The sequence below is a fragment of the Tupaia chinensis genome, unplaced genomic scaffold (genome assembly GCF_000334495.1).
Source record: "Tupaia chinensis unplaced genomic scaffold, TupChi_1.0 Scaffold000381_1, whole genome shotgun sequence".
Lineage (NCBI taxonomy): Eukaryota > Metazoa > Chordata > Mammalia > Scandentia > Tupaiidae > Tupaia > Tupaia belangeri.
Window position 1 is genome coordinate 196253 of NW_006159883.1, and position 16931 is coordinate 213183.

The window sequence follows — 16931 nt, forward strand, 5'->3', positions numbered from 1 at the left end:
TCATTTTATTTATTTCTTATTCTTCAATTTGACTAGAGAGAGAGAGACAGAGAAACAGAGGGCATGTTGCCAGGTCCAGGATTTGAAACATGGTCATCCATGTGGGAGATCCAGTGTCGTAATCCCCATGCCACCTGCCAGTTCCTAGGCAAATTCTTTTTTATAAAATAATTATTTATTTAATTTCACTCGTTATTATTATATTTATTTATTTATTGCTATAGGGTTCATGCGCTCGCCTGAAAGAGAGAGAGACAGAAAGACAGAAAGAGGGAAATCACGACCCCGGGGGGATGGTCATGCTACAATCCCTTCTCCATTCTCCTCTCGGGATCTTGGGCCCATACGCACACGTGTCCGGCATGAATTTAAACCACCGGACTCGAACTGCGGTAGACTACACAGGAGTTCAGCAACATAGCCATTACGCTATTGGTCCCCTATTATTATTTTTTAATTTGACGAGAGAGAGAGAGTGAGAGAAAGGGAAAGGAAGAAATCAAGCCTCCAAGTCCAAAACTAGAACTGCAGTCAGCCATGTGGGAATCCAGTGCCTTTAACCACCACATCACCTGCTGGCCCCCTTAGTCAAAGTGGAAATTTAAGTTTCCTGCAGATTCTAAATCTATTATTAAGTATTTGGCTCAACTAAGGATGGGTACAAGAAAGGAGTCAAGATTCAGGGTTAGAATTCAAATTTATGTACTAGAGTTGGTACCTATTAAGACAAAGAATTTTTTTTTTGAAGAGGTTTTTGCAGGAACCAGCGGTTAGCATAATGGCTATGTCGCTGGACTTCCACGTAGTTGACCGCGGTTCGCGTCCCGGACCCAGTGGCTTAAAACTCACACCAGGCGCGTGTGTGTGCGTGCCCAAGATCCCGAGAGAATGGAGGAGAAGGGATGAGGCATGACCATCCCCCCTGGGGGGTGATTTCTCGCTTTCTGTGTCTATGTCTGTCTCTGTCTGTCTGGTGAGCGCACGCGCCCTATAACGAAAATCTCTCAAAACAAAGTTTTTGCTATAGGGCACATGTGCTTGCCAGACAGAGAGAGACAGAAAGCGAGAAATAACCCCCCAGGGGGAATGGCCACACCGCAATCCCTTCTCCTCCATTCTCCTCTTGGGATTTTGGGCACGCACGCTCACACGCCCTGGCATGAGTTTTAAGCCATCAGGTCCGGGACGTGAACTGCGGTCGACTACATGGGAGTCCAACAACATAGCCATGACGCTAACTGCTGGTCCCAAGACCAAGAATGTTTTGAGACAAGCAGATGCATGTAATGGTTATGTCACTGGACTTCCACGTAGTTGACAATGGTTCGAGTCCCAGACCTGTTAGCTTAAAACTCATGCTGGATACATGAGCATTCCTGAGATCCTGAGAGGAGAATGGAGAAGAAGGGATTGCAGTGTGGGGTGATTTCTCACTTTTTGTCTCTCCAATGAGTGCACACGCCCTATAGCAAAAAATCTCTTAAAAAAAAAAAAAGACAAAGAATTTTTAAAATAGAGAAGTCCTAAATAGTAAAAGATGTTAATTTTTAAGAAAACTTAAACAAAGTTTTCAAAATGCAGAGTTCTATTTAAAAGTCCTGTATTATGGGACAGCAGGTGAAATGAAGGTTAAGGCACTGGATCCTACATGACCAGCTCACGGTTTGAGTTCCAGTCTCAGACCTGGAGGCTTGAAAATCATACCAGATGCATGTGTATGAGGGCCCAAAATCCTAAGAGAGACTGGAGGAGAAGGGACTATGGTGTGATCATCTGCTCTGAGGGGTGATTTCTTACCTTCCCCTCCTCCCTGTCTCCATGTGCCCTACAGCAAAAACTAAAAACTGGAAAGAAAAAAAAAAAAAAAGAACACTTAAAATAAACAAATACATAAAAAATCCTAGAAGTAGTTTTTCTTTTATTTTTTAAGAGACTTTTGCTACAGGGTGTGTTTCTAACCAGAGAGACAGACAGACAGTGAGAAATCACCTCTCAAAGGGGATCGATCCCTTCTCCTCCACTCTCCCTCTGGGATCTCGGACATACACGCACATACATCCAGCATGAGCTTCAAGCCACTGGGTCTGGGACCAAACTACGGTTTACCACGTCAGAGTCCAGCACCTTAACCACTACCTGCTGGCCCTGTTTTTCGCTTATTCTTATGATCAAGATTGGTGATAGAGCTGGGGCACAAAAAAAGATCAGTGACAAAAACATGAGTCTATTAGCCTGTGCTTATGTTTCAATGCCATAGAATTCTTCTGATTAAAAAACTTAGCTTTATTTCATGAGCAGGCTCATAACAGAAGTCATTTTCCCGTGATAAATAACTATTTTGAGATATCTACAAAATGTCATTTCAAAGTGAAATTTCATTTTGGGTTAAGAAGGGAATTTTTTTTTTTTTTGGTAGAGGTTTTTTGCTATAGGGCGCGTGTGCTTATCAGAAAGATAGAGAGAGAGACAGAAAGCAAGAAATCATCCCCCAGGGGGATGGCCACACCACAATCCCTTATTCTCCATTCTCCTCTCAGGATCTTGGATACCCACACACAAGCGCACGGCGTATGAGTTTAAGTCATCAAGTTCAGGACTCAAACCACAGTTGACTACATGGGAGTTCAGAGACATATCCATTACGCCAACTGCTGGTCCCAAGAAGGGAATAATTTTTTAAAAACCAAAACCTCAAAAGGACTTAAAAGGACTAGAAAATTATCATAAGTAAGTAAAGCTAATAAGGTGTAATATAATAGGAATTGGAGAAGAATGAACAAACTGGATACAGCATGACCCATTTAAAGGCATACTAAGGGACCAGGAGGTGGTATGGTGATTATGGCACTGGATTCCCACATGGTCAATCATGGTTCAAGTCCCAGACCTGGTGGCTTACTTTCTTTCTCCCTCTCTCTAGTGAGCACACATGCCCTATAGCAAAATAATAATAATAATAAATAAAATTTTAAAAATAAAAATAAATTAATAATAATAAAAGGCATGCTCATGACCAGCAGATGGCATGATGGTTACATTGCTAGACTCCCACATAGTCAGTCAATCACAGTTTGAGTCCCAGAATTGACAGCTTCAAACTCATGCCAGGCAAGTGTGTGTGCATGCGTGTGTGCCCAAAATCCAGAGAATGGAAGAGTAGGGATTCCAGCGTGGCAATTCTCCCGGGGAGTGATTTCTGATTTCTTGCTTTCTGTCTCTCCTGCAAGTACACGTGCCCTATAGCAAAACTCACTCTCTCTCTCTCTCTCTCTCCCCCTCCCCAAAACACGGGGGTTGGGGGGAAGTATGCAGTTTTTTGAAAGAGAGCATGGTGGTTAAGGCACTAGATTCTGACATGGCCAACAGCAGTTCGATTTCCAGACCTGAGGGCTTGCTTTCTCGCTTTCCCTTTCTCCTGTTTTCTCTTCCAGAGAGGCAAGTAAACTTCTACCCCTTGGGACTCTCCTCTTGGTTGGCACTCCAGGAGCTGGAATGGGTTTACACCCAAACCATACACCTGGTCCCAATGTAAGTTAGACGACTAGATTTAGCAAAAGGTAAAAGCTTAAACTATAAATCCATTCTCCAGCTAGAGCTCTTCTATCACCAAGGCATATGCTTTGTAAAACCTCCTGGGCTCTTCCCTTCTGGCAGTACTCAGCTGCTCCTTATAGAAGATAAGAAATAAAATAAAAACCCAAAGGATCTTTTAGAGTTTAGGTTCTCTTCTTAGTACAGTATCTCTCTCATACATCAGAACAGATCTAGGAAAATTATTAGACAACTCAGAAAAATGCTATAATAAATTGGCAAATGTACCTTAACCTTTGATTTAACTTTCACCCGTGGTAATCGTAAAGGTTGGGAACTTAAGTTCCACCCGAAGGCAGAATCTAGAAAGTCCAGATGTATTTCCAATGCGAGGCCTGGGCACTGGAAAATGCTAATGACTGGTATCCTCCTGTCCCCACTGGGGCTTTTACCCCGACGTGGAGGAGCTGGTCACTAGAGACAGGAATACCCCAAGCTCTGAAGGGAGCCTGAGACTTCTGAGTCAATGCTAATCCTCTAAAATTGAGTATTACTGGGGCCTGAGGCCCCAATAGCTTCCCTTGGACATCTGGAAGACTCAGTAGACAAGCCTCATGTAACTTTAAAGTGACAAGAATGTGTTCTTTTTCTTTTTTTTGAGAGGTGTTTGCTATAGGGTGCATGCGCTCGTCAGACAGACAGAGACAGACAGAGAGACAGAAAGCGAGAAAGCACCCCTCAGGAGGGATGGCCATGCCACAATCCCTTCTCCATTTTCATCTCAGGATCTTGAGCACACACACACACACACACACACGTGCCCAGTGTGAGTTTCAAGCCACCAGGTCCGGACTCGAACCGTGGTTGACCTACATGGGAGTCCAGCAACATAGCCATCACGCCAACTGCTGGTCCCAAGAATGTGTTCTTTAAGGTTTCTAAATGAGAGGTTAAGATTATTTCCAAAAGCAAACTTAAAAAGGGGAAAAACAAGGAAAAATAATAGTAAAGAGGAAAGAGAGAATTATAAAGAATAATAAAATTCTTCTTTTTTTTTTTCAAGATAAGTTCTTGTTCTAATCAGCTCTCAATATTCAAGAAAAGTTCCAAAAGCCCATGCAGGGGTTATGAGTGGCATGGGATGACCCCCTTCAGGCTGCTACTACTGCCTAGTAGTATCAAGTGCCAACAGGAGATCCTCCAACTGCCACTTCACAGAATTCTGGTTTGGCTTTTCGAAGTTCCCCTGTTATGTCAGATTGTCTTTGTCCTAACACTCAAGTTTCTTGTAAAAAAAAAAAAAAAAAAAAAAAAAAAAAAAAAAAAAAAAAAAAAAATTGCAACCATAGTTTTGTTGAGAGAAAGTGCTAATTCACAAAATCCACTACCTATCCAGTCACCAAGGTTACTTTGACAAACACCCTAGGAATTTAAGAGAGAGACCCAGGGGCCAGCAGGTTGCATGGTGGTTCAGGTGCTGGACATCCACATGGCTGACTGCAGTTTGGGTCCTTGACCTAGTGGCTTGATTTCTTGCTTTCCCTTTCTCTTTCTCTGGTCAGATTAAAAAATAATAGCAAATGGTACTAAATAAATAAATAATTCAATTATTTTAAAGAGAGAATCAAGGAAGAAATCGAGTTTGGAGGCAATCATTTCCTCTTCATAGGGCACATGCACTCACTAAAGAAACAGACACAGAGAAAGCGAGACATCACCCTCCAGAGGGGTTGGCCATGCTGCAATCCATTCTCCTCCATTCTCCTCTCAGGATTTAGGGCGTGCAAGCACACACACCTGGCATGTTTTTTAATCCATCGCGTCTGGGACTTGAACCATGGTTGGCTATGTGGGAGTCCAGTGTTGTAATTATTGCGCATTTGCTGCTCCCTCAACTTACCTTTTTAATATTAGGCCTATTCTTTCACTGTGGCTCCTCTTTTTACCTACGTTACCTACGTTTACCTATTAACTGAACCAGAACATGCACCTTGGACTCTTTTTCTCTCCCAACATTAACATAATCGAAAAAGACTAATTCTTTCTAGTAGCAGGTAGCATGGTAGCTGGGGTGCTGGAATCCCACATGGTTGACTATGGTTCAAGTCCTGTAACTGGCAGCTTGCTTTCTCCCCCCAACCCCACGTTTTTTTAACCCCAAGTTAAAAAAAAACTTATAGTAACAAAATTAATGAGTAATTAAAAAAAGCGACAAAACAAAAAGCTAGTTTTTTGAGAGGATAGAAAAAAAATTTATATATTAGCTAATCAAGAGCAACAGAGAAAGGAACCAAATAGATAAACCAGTAATGAAGCTGGTAACATTACAACTGATACATCAGAAAACAAAAAATTGAGAGAATACCATGAGTAACTATATGCTAACAAACTAAAAAAAGGAGATGGACAAATTTCTGGACATATACAAGTTAACTAGGCTGAACCAGGATGAAATAGAAAGCCTGACTAACATCAATAACTAGTGCTGACACTGAATCAGTAATAGTCTCCAAAAACAACAAAAGGCCCAGGTCCACTTTACTGCTGAATTCTACAAAACTTTTAAAGAACAGCTAATCCCAACTTTTTTCAAACTATTTCTAAAGATTCAAAAGGAAGAAACACTCATTATATGAAGTCTCCATCATCTTGATTCCAAAACCCGACACAAAGACATAACAAAAAAATATACCTAACACTACAGACCAATATCCCTAATAAATACTGATGCAAAAATTGTCAACAAGATATTAGGAAATCAAATCCAATCCTATATTAAGAAAACCATATACCATGATTAGGTAATAAGCTTTATTCCAGGGTTACGACAATGGTTCAACATATGCAAAATAAATGTAATAGGTCTCATTAATAGAAAGGAAGATTTTTTTAAAAAGTGATATATCTGGGGAACCAGCAGTTAGCGTAGTGGCTATGTCGCTGGACACCCACGTAGTCGACCGCGGTTCGTGTCCCGGACCCGGTGGCTTAAAACTCACGCCGGGCGCGTGTGCGTGCGTGCCCAAGATCCCGAGAGGAGAATGGAGGAGAAGGGATTGCGGCGTGACCATCCCCCCTGGGGGGTGATTTCTCGCTTTCTGTCTCTATGTCTCTCTCTGTCTGTCTGGCGAGCGCACGCGCCCTACAGTGAAAATCTCTCCAAAAAAAAAAAAAAAAAGTGATATATCTGTAGTTGCAGAAACAGTATTTGATAAAATACAACATCCCTTTATGATCAAGACTCTCAGAAAAATAGAGGTAGAAGGAATGTTTCACAATACAATAAAAATCATATATGACAGCCCTATGCTAACGTCATAATGAATGGGGAAAAGCAGAAAGCTTCCCCACTAAAAACTGGAACAAAATAAGGTTGGCCACTTTCTCCACACCTTTTTGTTAGGCCAGAAGCCTGGGCAGCTTGGACAAAGGGGTTGGACGCCACAATGCATTGTGGCGCTGAGCTGAGCTGCACTTGGATCTAACCTGGATGTAGCACATGGTGCTCTACTCTGCATATGGCACTAGACTTTATGTGGCACAGTAGTCTGCTCTCCCCCTAAACCATACATGAACCGTTTCTATCTTTAAAACACCCATCCCTCCCTATACCCTTATAAAAATTGCTAAACCCCAACCTAGGGCATGGCTTCTCTGGTCCTCTCTCTCTCTCACTGTTGGACCAGCAAACCTCACCCGGGAATGTTCCCAATAAAGGTTCTACATTTCTAATTTCTCACACAGTCGGTCCATTCCTGACATTTGGTGCTAAAACCCAGGAGAAATTTTGTGTCCCACTGTTCCCGTGAGGACCTATCCTCCCTAAACCAGGAACCAACCTGCCAACTGCTGACTATCCACCTGCCTTGGCCTTCTGAGGCTAAGTTTACCTGCCTATGGCTTCCAGGACTCAAACCTCCAGGTTCCCTGTCCGAAAACAGCCATGTCAGGGTCCCCTCCGATTTCTGGAGGTCAGGTGATTGTGGAGATGTCTCAATCCCCTGCTGCTTATCCCCCGTTCCACTCAGTGAGTGCAGAAAGAGATTTGGGATGCCTCTGTCTTTACCACTCACTTGAGTCACAGGCACAATGGGTAATACTGAGTCTGTCACCCAGCCAAAGACACCCCTGGACTGTATGCTCTGTAACCTCACCAAATTAGGACTCGCTCAAGATCTCTGCTGCAAGCAGCTGATATTCTATTCCACTGGATTCCTATCTCTCACCATTAACAAGAATCAACTAAAAATAGATCAAGATTTAAATGTAAAGCCTCAAATTATGAAGCTACTAGTAGAAAATGGAGGGAAAACTCTAAGACACTGGAGTAAGCAAAGATTTCTTAAATAAGACCCATAAAACATAGGTAATAATGCACAAAATAGTCAAACGGGATTATAACAAGTTGAAAAGCTTCCTCACAGCAAAGGAAACAATAATTAGACTGAAAAGACAACCCTCAAATTGGGAGAAAATATTTGCAAATTATTCCTCAGACGAGGGATTGATATCCAGAATATATAGGATGTTGAAGCAGCTTACCCAGAAAAAAAAAAAAAAAAAAAAAAAAAAGAATAATCCAATTATACAATTAGAATATGAGCAAATGAACTGATAGACAACTCTCCAAAGAAGACTTATACATGGCCAAAAAGGTATATGGAAAAAATGTCCAAAGTCTCTTGCAATAAGGGAAATGTAAATTAAAACCACAATGAGATATCATTTAAAATCCCCAAGAGAATGGCTAGATTTAAAAAATAAAGAACAGGTGCTGGTGAGGCTGTAGTGAACAGGAAACATGGAAGTTCCTAAAAAATCTACAAACAGACCTACCAAATGAACCTGTAATCTCACTCTTTGGTATTTACCCAAAGGATAGGAAAACACTGGCAGAAAGACACCTGGACATCGATGTTTACTGTAGCATTATTCACAACTGCTAAAACATAGAAACAACCTAAGTGTTTAAAACCTGATGACTGGGTTGAAAACTGTGGCACATACATACTATGGAATATTACTCAGCTAAAAGAAACATTGTCAGTTCAAAGTGGGGGAGTAAAGATGACTTAATGTTGAGCAAAGTAAGCCAGACTTTGATATACACATTGTATATCTGCACTCAATTGGTACCAATTACCTACATTCTATGGCAGTCACTGAAAGATCTGAAGATATGATTATACAAAGGTTAACTGTAGAAACCAGAGACTTTAATGGAGGAAAGTGGATGGTAGTGAGTGGGTAGTAGAGCGTGGGTATGAGGTTCAAAAGGAAGAAACATTTAACAGACAAAAAAAAAATAAAGTTCTCTGTTAAAAAAGTATGTATGTTGTATACATTATGACTGGGACTTTTTGTAAAATGAGAAATTAATCAGAAAAAATTATTATAAAACAAAACAAATTACAAAAGGAAAAAAGATAAATAAATGAGGATCTGGCTAGTTACTGCGCACCTGATTAAAACATCAACTTACTAATCCAATACCAATAAAGTACTGCTGTGGGACCAGCAGATGGCACGATGGTTGCTTCACAGGACTCCCACATAGTCGACTGCGTTTCCTGTACTAGACATGGCGAGTTGAAACTCATACCAGGCTTGTGTGCGTGCATGCCTAAAATTCCAAGAGGAGAACAAAAGAGAAGGGATTGTGGCATGGCTATCCTTCCCTGGAGGGATGATTTCTTGCTTTCTGACTCTGTCTCTGTCTGGCAAGCACACATACCCTACTGCAAAAATCTCTCTTAGAAACAAAGAGGACCGGCAGTTGGCGTAATGGGTATGTCAATGGACTCCCATGTAGCCGAACATGGTTGGAATCCTGGACCCAGTGGCTTAAACTCACGGTGGGGACAGTGGAGGAGAAGGGATTGCGATTGTGGCATGGCTATCCTCCCTGGGGGGTGATTTCTCACCTTCTGTCTCTTTCTAGTGAGCACATGCACCCTATAGCAAAAACTTCTCCACAAAAAGGGAAAAGATACTTTTGCATGGAACAATGGGAACAAGTATAAAGGCAGAGGAAATTGGAGATGTAATGGCTTCACTGAACTAATAGATTCCTTTCTCATCCAGTTGTGTTCCTTTAAGCACATGAACATACCAAATGTGGCATGCCTGGAACAGAGATTTCATTTACAAATGAGGTCTCCAAAATGCCATTGCTGTACCAGTCACGCTATTTCCTGTCCTGTATCCTTGGTGTGTGTGTGTGTATATGTTCCAGGTGTTTCAGGGTTTTGCTGTGTGATCTTCCTTCCTCAATTTCCTGAATAATTGAGACCACAGGTGTATGTCACCATACCATTTTCCTGCCTCAGACTCCAAAGTAGCTGGGATTATAGGCACATAAGGGTTCTGGCTCATCTATTTTTTTCAGGTGGGCAAGGTGGGAATTGTGAGCTTAGGCTGCTGAACAGTAGCACCTAGCATGCAGTTACACTCCTGTATCCATTCTCAAGAGTAAGTAAACTTAGTGACAGGTGAAACCTATTTTGTCTCATGACTCTAATTGTTAATCTGAACCCAAGTCCATTGTTGCAGTGAAACGGAGTGGGTATGCAAAAATGTATAAAATGAAAATCTGCTTATAATTACTAAACTTAAAAACCTGATAGATATGGGGTGTTGGGAAGGGACATCAAACATTTTTTTAAGAGATTTTTATTATAGGACACATGCCCTTGCCAGAGAAACAGAGAGACAGAAAATGAGAAACCAACTCCCCCCCCACCCCCCAAAGAGGGGGGGCCAAGCTGCAATCCCTTCTCCTTTCAGGATTTTGGGCAAACATGCACACACACCCTGTGTGAATTTTAAGCCACCAGGTCCAGGACTTGAACTGTCGTCAATTATGTGGGAGTCCAGTGACATAAACGATTACGTCATCTGTTGATCCCAGGACATCAAACTTTTAAAGAAACCTATGGAAAAAATAGTTTCATAATGAATATAAATAACTAAGTAAATAATCTAATACCACACTGATATGCAAGCAAAATAAGAATATTCCACCTACCCAGAATATACTGATAGAAATCATTAGAGAAAATATTAACACTGCTTTACTCCACGGTAAAGCTTTATTCACCTGCTCTAACTTATGTGTATTTTGCACGGGATTGTTTCCTGAGAAAAACATATCACAGTAAGCCTATTTGTGAAGAAGTCCAGTCTCCCCATCAAATATATTAAATACATTTCAAATTACTATATTTAATATACCTATCACTTTTGAAGAAAACATTTTATGGATGCAAGATATTATAGTAAGATGAAAGGCCAGAAATGGTTTTTAAACTATTATAGTGCTATAATCTGCCTACATATCAGATGATATTAACTACAAAAGGAAAATGTCAGGAAATGTAGCTAGGAATAAGAGAAAGCTCTAAGATTGGGCCAGCTCCATACCCTAGCAGTTTAGGGAGTCAGAACTCTTAACAGTTCGCTTGAAAAATGTATGCATGCCCCAAATTCTGACAGGATGGAGAATCAGAGGTGAAGGGATTACAGCACAACCATGCCTCACTGAAGGGGTACTTCCTCACTATCTTTCTATCCAGTGAATGCATTCTCTGGCAACTATTCAATAAAAAAGGAAGAAAGAGGGAAAAAAGCCTTTTGGGGCCAGTCGGTGGTGTGGTGGTTAAAGTGCTGGACTCCCTCATGGCTGACTGCAGGATAAGTCCTAGACCTGGTGGCTTGAAACTCATGCCAACACAAGTGCATGTGTGCCCAAAATCCCAGGAAAATAAAAAAAGGAATGGTGGTGAGGCCAATCCCTTGGGTATGATTTCTTACTATCCCCCACTCTCTGTCTCTCTCTCTGTTTGAGTGTATGTGTCATATAGCAAAAAACTTAAAAAAAAAAAATTCTCTTTTGGTATCTGTTAATACCATTTTATGAAACTTCATTTACATGCATTTTCCTTATGAATCTGCTCTGAAAATGAGAGAAAAATGGCTGAAGAGTCAACTTGTATATGGTGGTTAAGGCATCTGGATACATAACCAACCATATCATTTAAGTCTAGGAGAGTGAAAGAATCATCAGGCACATGTGCCACCGTGTGCAGAGGGTGCTTTCTCATTCTCCTCACCATCTCCTCTCCTCCTGAGTACACATGCTCTCTGGCAAATTAAAGCAAAACAAAACAAAAAAGATTTAAGAAAGAAATGGCAATTAAAGGACAGAAGAATAAAAACACACAAAAAAATGGGGCCATGACAATATTTGTTTCAGTTAACTGTAGAGTTTCAAAATCTGTGTTAAACTGGGCTAGCAGGTGATGTGGAGGTTAATACAGTGGATTCCCATGTGGCTGCATGGACTGAGTCCCAGACCTGGTGGCTTGAAAATCATGCTGTGCAACTTTGTATGCATGTACAAAATCCAAAGAGGAGACTGAAGAAGGGATTGTTGGCATGGCCATCCCCCGAGGGATGATTTCTCACTTTCTTCTCTCTCTCTCTCTCTCTCCCTCCCTCTCTGATAAGAGCACATAGCCTATAGCAAAAACTTTTTAAAATCTGTGTCAAATTAAATTAAATTACATAAAGCCATGGCAAGCAGGTGGCATGGAGGTTACGACAGTCAGATCCCACATAGCCAACTTCGCAGTCTGAGTTCTGAACCTGATGGCTTGAAAATCATGCTGGGTATATGTGCCTGCATAACGCAATTCCTGAGAAAAGAATGAACGAGAAAAGACTGTGGTGTGGCCATTCCCCTGGTAGGTAAATTTCTCACTCTCTCTCTCTCTCTCTCTAGCAAGTGCACACACCATACAGCAAAAACCTAAAAGAAAAATATGAAGGCACATCATAAATGTGTAATTAAATTTTTTTTAACTTGGGTGCACTCACCAGATAGATAGAAAGAGAGAAAGCACCCTCAACAGGGATAATGCCCCAATCTCTTCTCCTTCATCTCCCGTCTTTCAGGATTTTGATCACACATAATACATGCGCTCACCATGTTATTCAAGCTGCTCGGTATGGAACTTGAAATCACACAACTGGCCACATGGGATCCACCAGGACACAGAGCTGGCCTATAACTAAAATTTTATCGTTCTCAAAACTTACCAGTATGTTAACTGAATAGTAACATAGTCGACATGATGCCAGGATATGTAAATAAAAATTAGAGTGCACGGCAAAGTTCCAGAGGAAACTTTTTAAGACATGGGCCTTGTTTTCATAGAGTTGTCAATCTACTTGGAGAAACAAGGCCAAAAAATATCAACTCAATAGCAAATAATTATAAGAAAATACATACTTAAAAAGGTATTTTATATAAACTTTTGATTATAAATTGTACAAGTAAATTTGGAAATGAGTATGGTTATTAAGTACAAAAGTAAAGCAGAAATACTTCAGAGAAGTACAGTCGTTCTGATGAAATACAGAATATGTGTTTTTATAAAGCACCTTACTATGAAAATAGTGTTATAAAAAAAGCACAGGACTCACAGGGAAAATGGGCTTAATGCACAACACTAAAAAAATTCATCAGTGACGTGCTTAAACAAGATAGAAAATGAATTAAAAATAGTACAGGGCTAGCAGGTGGTATGGTGGTTGAGGCACTGAACTCCTTACATGGCTGGCCGCACTCTGCATTCTGGACCCGACAATTCACTTTCTCACTTTCCATCTCTCTCTCTGATCAAATTAAATAAATATTGAGAATGAGTAAAATTATGCTTTTTTTTTTGCCCCAAATACCAAAAAAAGATGGAAAGGGGAGGGGAAGGGTTTATGGCATGCCCAGGTCTCATTAGGGGCTGCTTTCTTCCCCTCTTGCTTTTGTGTGCACACACCTTCTAGCAAATTACAAAAGAAAAAAGTTATTAAGTAAAAATTGTAGAAAGAAAAAAACACAATAACCAAAATGACAAAAACTCACTAGGCATGCTCAATAGTATAGTGGAGATGACAAAGAATCAGAGGAATTCAAGAGTAATCAACAGAAATTGTTCAATATGATAATCTCAGAAAATACACTAAACAGAAAAGAGCAAAGCTTCATAAACCTGTGGAACAACAAGAACAGACCTACATTTGTAAGTCTCAGAAAAAAAGCAAACGTGGAATCTAAAAAGTACTAAAAAAAAAAAGAGGAAAACTTTCACGTTTGGCAAGTTTCTACAGATTCTAGAGGCTGAGAAAATCTCAAACATGATCAACTGTAAATAATCTGCATCAAAATACATTTGAATCACTTTTTTTTTTTGAAAGGTTTTTGCTATAGGGTGTGTGCGCTTGCCAGACAGACAGAGAGAGACAGAGAGACAGAAAACGAGAAATCACCCCCCCGGGGGAATGGCCACGCCGCAATCCCTTCTCCTCCTACATTTGAATCACTTTTAAAAATTAAAGACAGGAGGTAGGGGAGTGGGAATAGACAGAAAAGGGACTGCAACATGGTCACTCCCCCAGGATTTCGTACTTTCCTTCACACTGTCTCTATCTCTCTTTCTCTCCTGTGAGCACATGTGCCCTAAGGCAAAAACTTCTTAAAAAAAAAAAAGACAAACAGGGAACCAGGAGTTAGCGTAATGGCTATGCCGCTGGACTCCCACGTAGTCAACCGCGGTTCGTGTCCCGGACCCGGTGGCTTAAAACGCACGCCAGGCGCGTGTGCGTGCATGCCCAAGATCCCGAGAGGAGAATGGAGGAGAAGGGATTGCGGTGTGACCATCCCCCCTGGGGGGGAGATTTCTCACTTTCTGTCTCTATGTCTCTCTCTGTCTGGCGAGCGCACGCGCCCTATAGCAAAAACCTCTCCAAAAAAAAAAAAGACAAAAAGAGATAGGGCCAGGAGGTGGTAGGCTAAGACATTGACTCCAAATATGACTAACCACAGCTCAAGTTCCGGACCCAATGACTTGAAAATCACACTGAGAGCATGTGTGTCCATGGCCCAAAATTGCGGCATGGCCATTTCCCACGCCCTACCTCTCTCCTGCAAGTGCATATGCCCTGTGGCAAAAATCTAAGGGAAAAGAAAAACCCATTAGAAACATAAAAATACTGAAAGTGGAACCAGCAGATGGTATAATAATTACATTGCTGGACTCTCATAGTTGACCACAGTTCGAGTTCCAGACCTGGAGACTTAAAACTCACACTGGGCATATGTGTTTGCATGCCCAAAATCCCAAGAGGAGAACAGAGGAAAAGGGACTGACTGCAGTGTGGCCATCCCCCAAGAGCAGGTGATTTCTCGCTTTCTCTCTGGAGAGTGCATGCACCCTATAGCAAAAGGTCTCTCTCTAAAAAAAAAAAAAAACAGTAATACCAAAGGCAGCTAGAGAGGAATACTACAGCTTCTACAGGAGAATAATGAATGACTTGAATGACAGCAAACCTCTCATCTGACACCATAGATGCCAGAAAGTAGTAGTGTAACATTCCTCATGTACTAAAAGAGCTATAAACAAAACTCCATCAGCGGACAACATACCCATCACATGTATAATGATGAAAGGTATTTAAAAAAAAAAAAAGAAATCCTGACCAACCAGACAATTACACATAGAAAAAAATTAACTTAAAACTTTGAAGAATAGGGAACCAGCAGTTAGTGTAATGGCTCTGTCGCTGGACTCCCACGTAGTCGACCGCGGTTCGCGTCCTGGACCTGGTGGCTTGAAACTCACGCCAGGCACGTGTGCGTGCGTGCCCGCCCAAGATCCCGAGAGGAGAATGGAGGAGAAGGGATTGCGGCGTGACCATCCCCCCTGGGGGGTGATTTCTCGCTTTCTGTCTCTAATGTCTCTGTCTGTCTGGCGAGCGCACGCGCCCTATAGTGAAAATCTCTCAAAAAAAAAAAAAAACAACTTTGAAGAATCCATTTACTATATAACATAATGCACAGATTATAAGGGGGAAAATCACTTTCTATTTCTTTCTCTCTCTCTGGCAAGTGCACAAGCCCTATAATAAAAATCTCTCGGGAACCAGCAGTTAGCATAATGGCTATGTCACTGGACTCCCACATAGTCGACCGCGGTTCGCATCCCAGACTCAGTGGCTTAAAGCTCACGCCAGGCATGTGTATATACGTGCCCAAGATCCCAAGAGGAGAATGGAGGAGAAGGGATTGCAGCGTGACCATCCTGTGACCATCCAACTTGAGGGGTGATTTCTTGCTTTCTGTCTCTATGTGTCTCTCTGTCTGTCTGGCGAGCACACGCGCCATATAGAGAAAAAAACCCCCAAAAAAAAAAAAAAAAACCCCCCCTAAAAAAAAAAAAAAAAAAGAATTTTTAAAAGGCTAACTCTTGGGGCTGGCAGGTGGCATAGTGGTTAAGGGCAATGGATTCCCACATGGCCGACTGCGATTCGAGTCCCGGACCTGGCAGCTTGCTTTCTCACTTTCCCTCTCCTTCACTCTCTTACTCTGTCCCTCTCTGTTCAAGCTAAAACAAACAAACAAACAAATAAATAAAAAATAATAATTATTTAGAAACAAAGAGGCCAATTCTACCCAAACTGTTGAAACTAAAAAGAATAAGGTTCAATTACCTCAGCATAAGTCTGAGGTACTCACAGTAGGATACAACGTAAACTTTCAACACAATTTTCTGGCTGCAGTGGTAAAGGCAAAACTAGATATATATATATATATATATATATGACTATATTCATTTACTTCCTCATTCTTTAGGCAAATATCCAAATGCTGCCACTTTAGTACCAAAAAAATCTGTACCAAATTTAGTCTGATTACTATTTATATTTAAAATGTGAACTTTCTCAATCTCTTTCTGAATAAATACACCACAAAGCAGACTGAATTTTTACAAGCAGAGAACAAATTCTAACACAAGACCTTAAAGAGTATAAATATATTTTAAAAATTAGATGCCAAGTAGGGAATAAAAGATTATTTTCTGGATGATATGGGAAGCAGTAAGGTCTTAAACCAAAATATTCCACCTATATTAACAATTCTGAAGAATTAAATACTAGTAAGTTTAGGATCTAAAAATTGCAACCATTAACATAAATTTTTAGTGTTTCTTTTTTTCCATCATAAATGACTGTATTTGTAGGGCATCAATCAGAGATTCTCAGATTCTCAACTACACCTCATTGTGTAGTGAGAAAAAAAGGGCATACATTGTACCTATAATTTGTAAATAATGATAATCAGTGACATGTACACCAAGAATTTATATAAAGTCTCATTACGAGCCACAATGCACATCTACAATGGATTACCAGGTAATTTTGTTAGAAGAATTATTCATTTATCATCATTATTTTTTATAATTAGCTACGGGCCATATGCCCTCAACTGAGAGAGATAGAGAAAGAATGTAAAGTGAGAAAGCAAGTTGCCAGGTCCTGGACTCAAACCACAGTCAGCCAGGTAA

At 40.8% G+C, this 16931-nt stretch overlaps 1 protein-coding gene across 2 annotated transcripts in view; it reads right to left on the reverse strand.

The window, feature by feature from the left end:
* Nucleotides 1–16931, reverse strand: part of PPIG (peptidylprolyl isomerase G) — a 54187-nt gene that overhangs the window by 14356 nt on the left and 22900 nt on the right. The window lies entirely within an intron of this gene.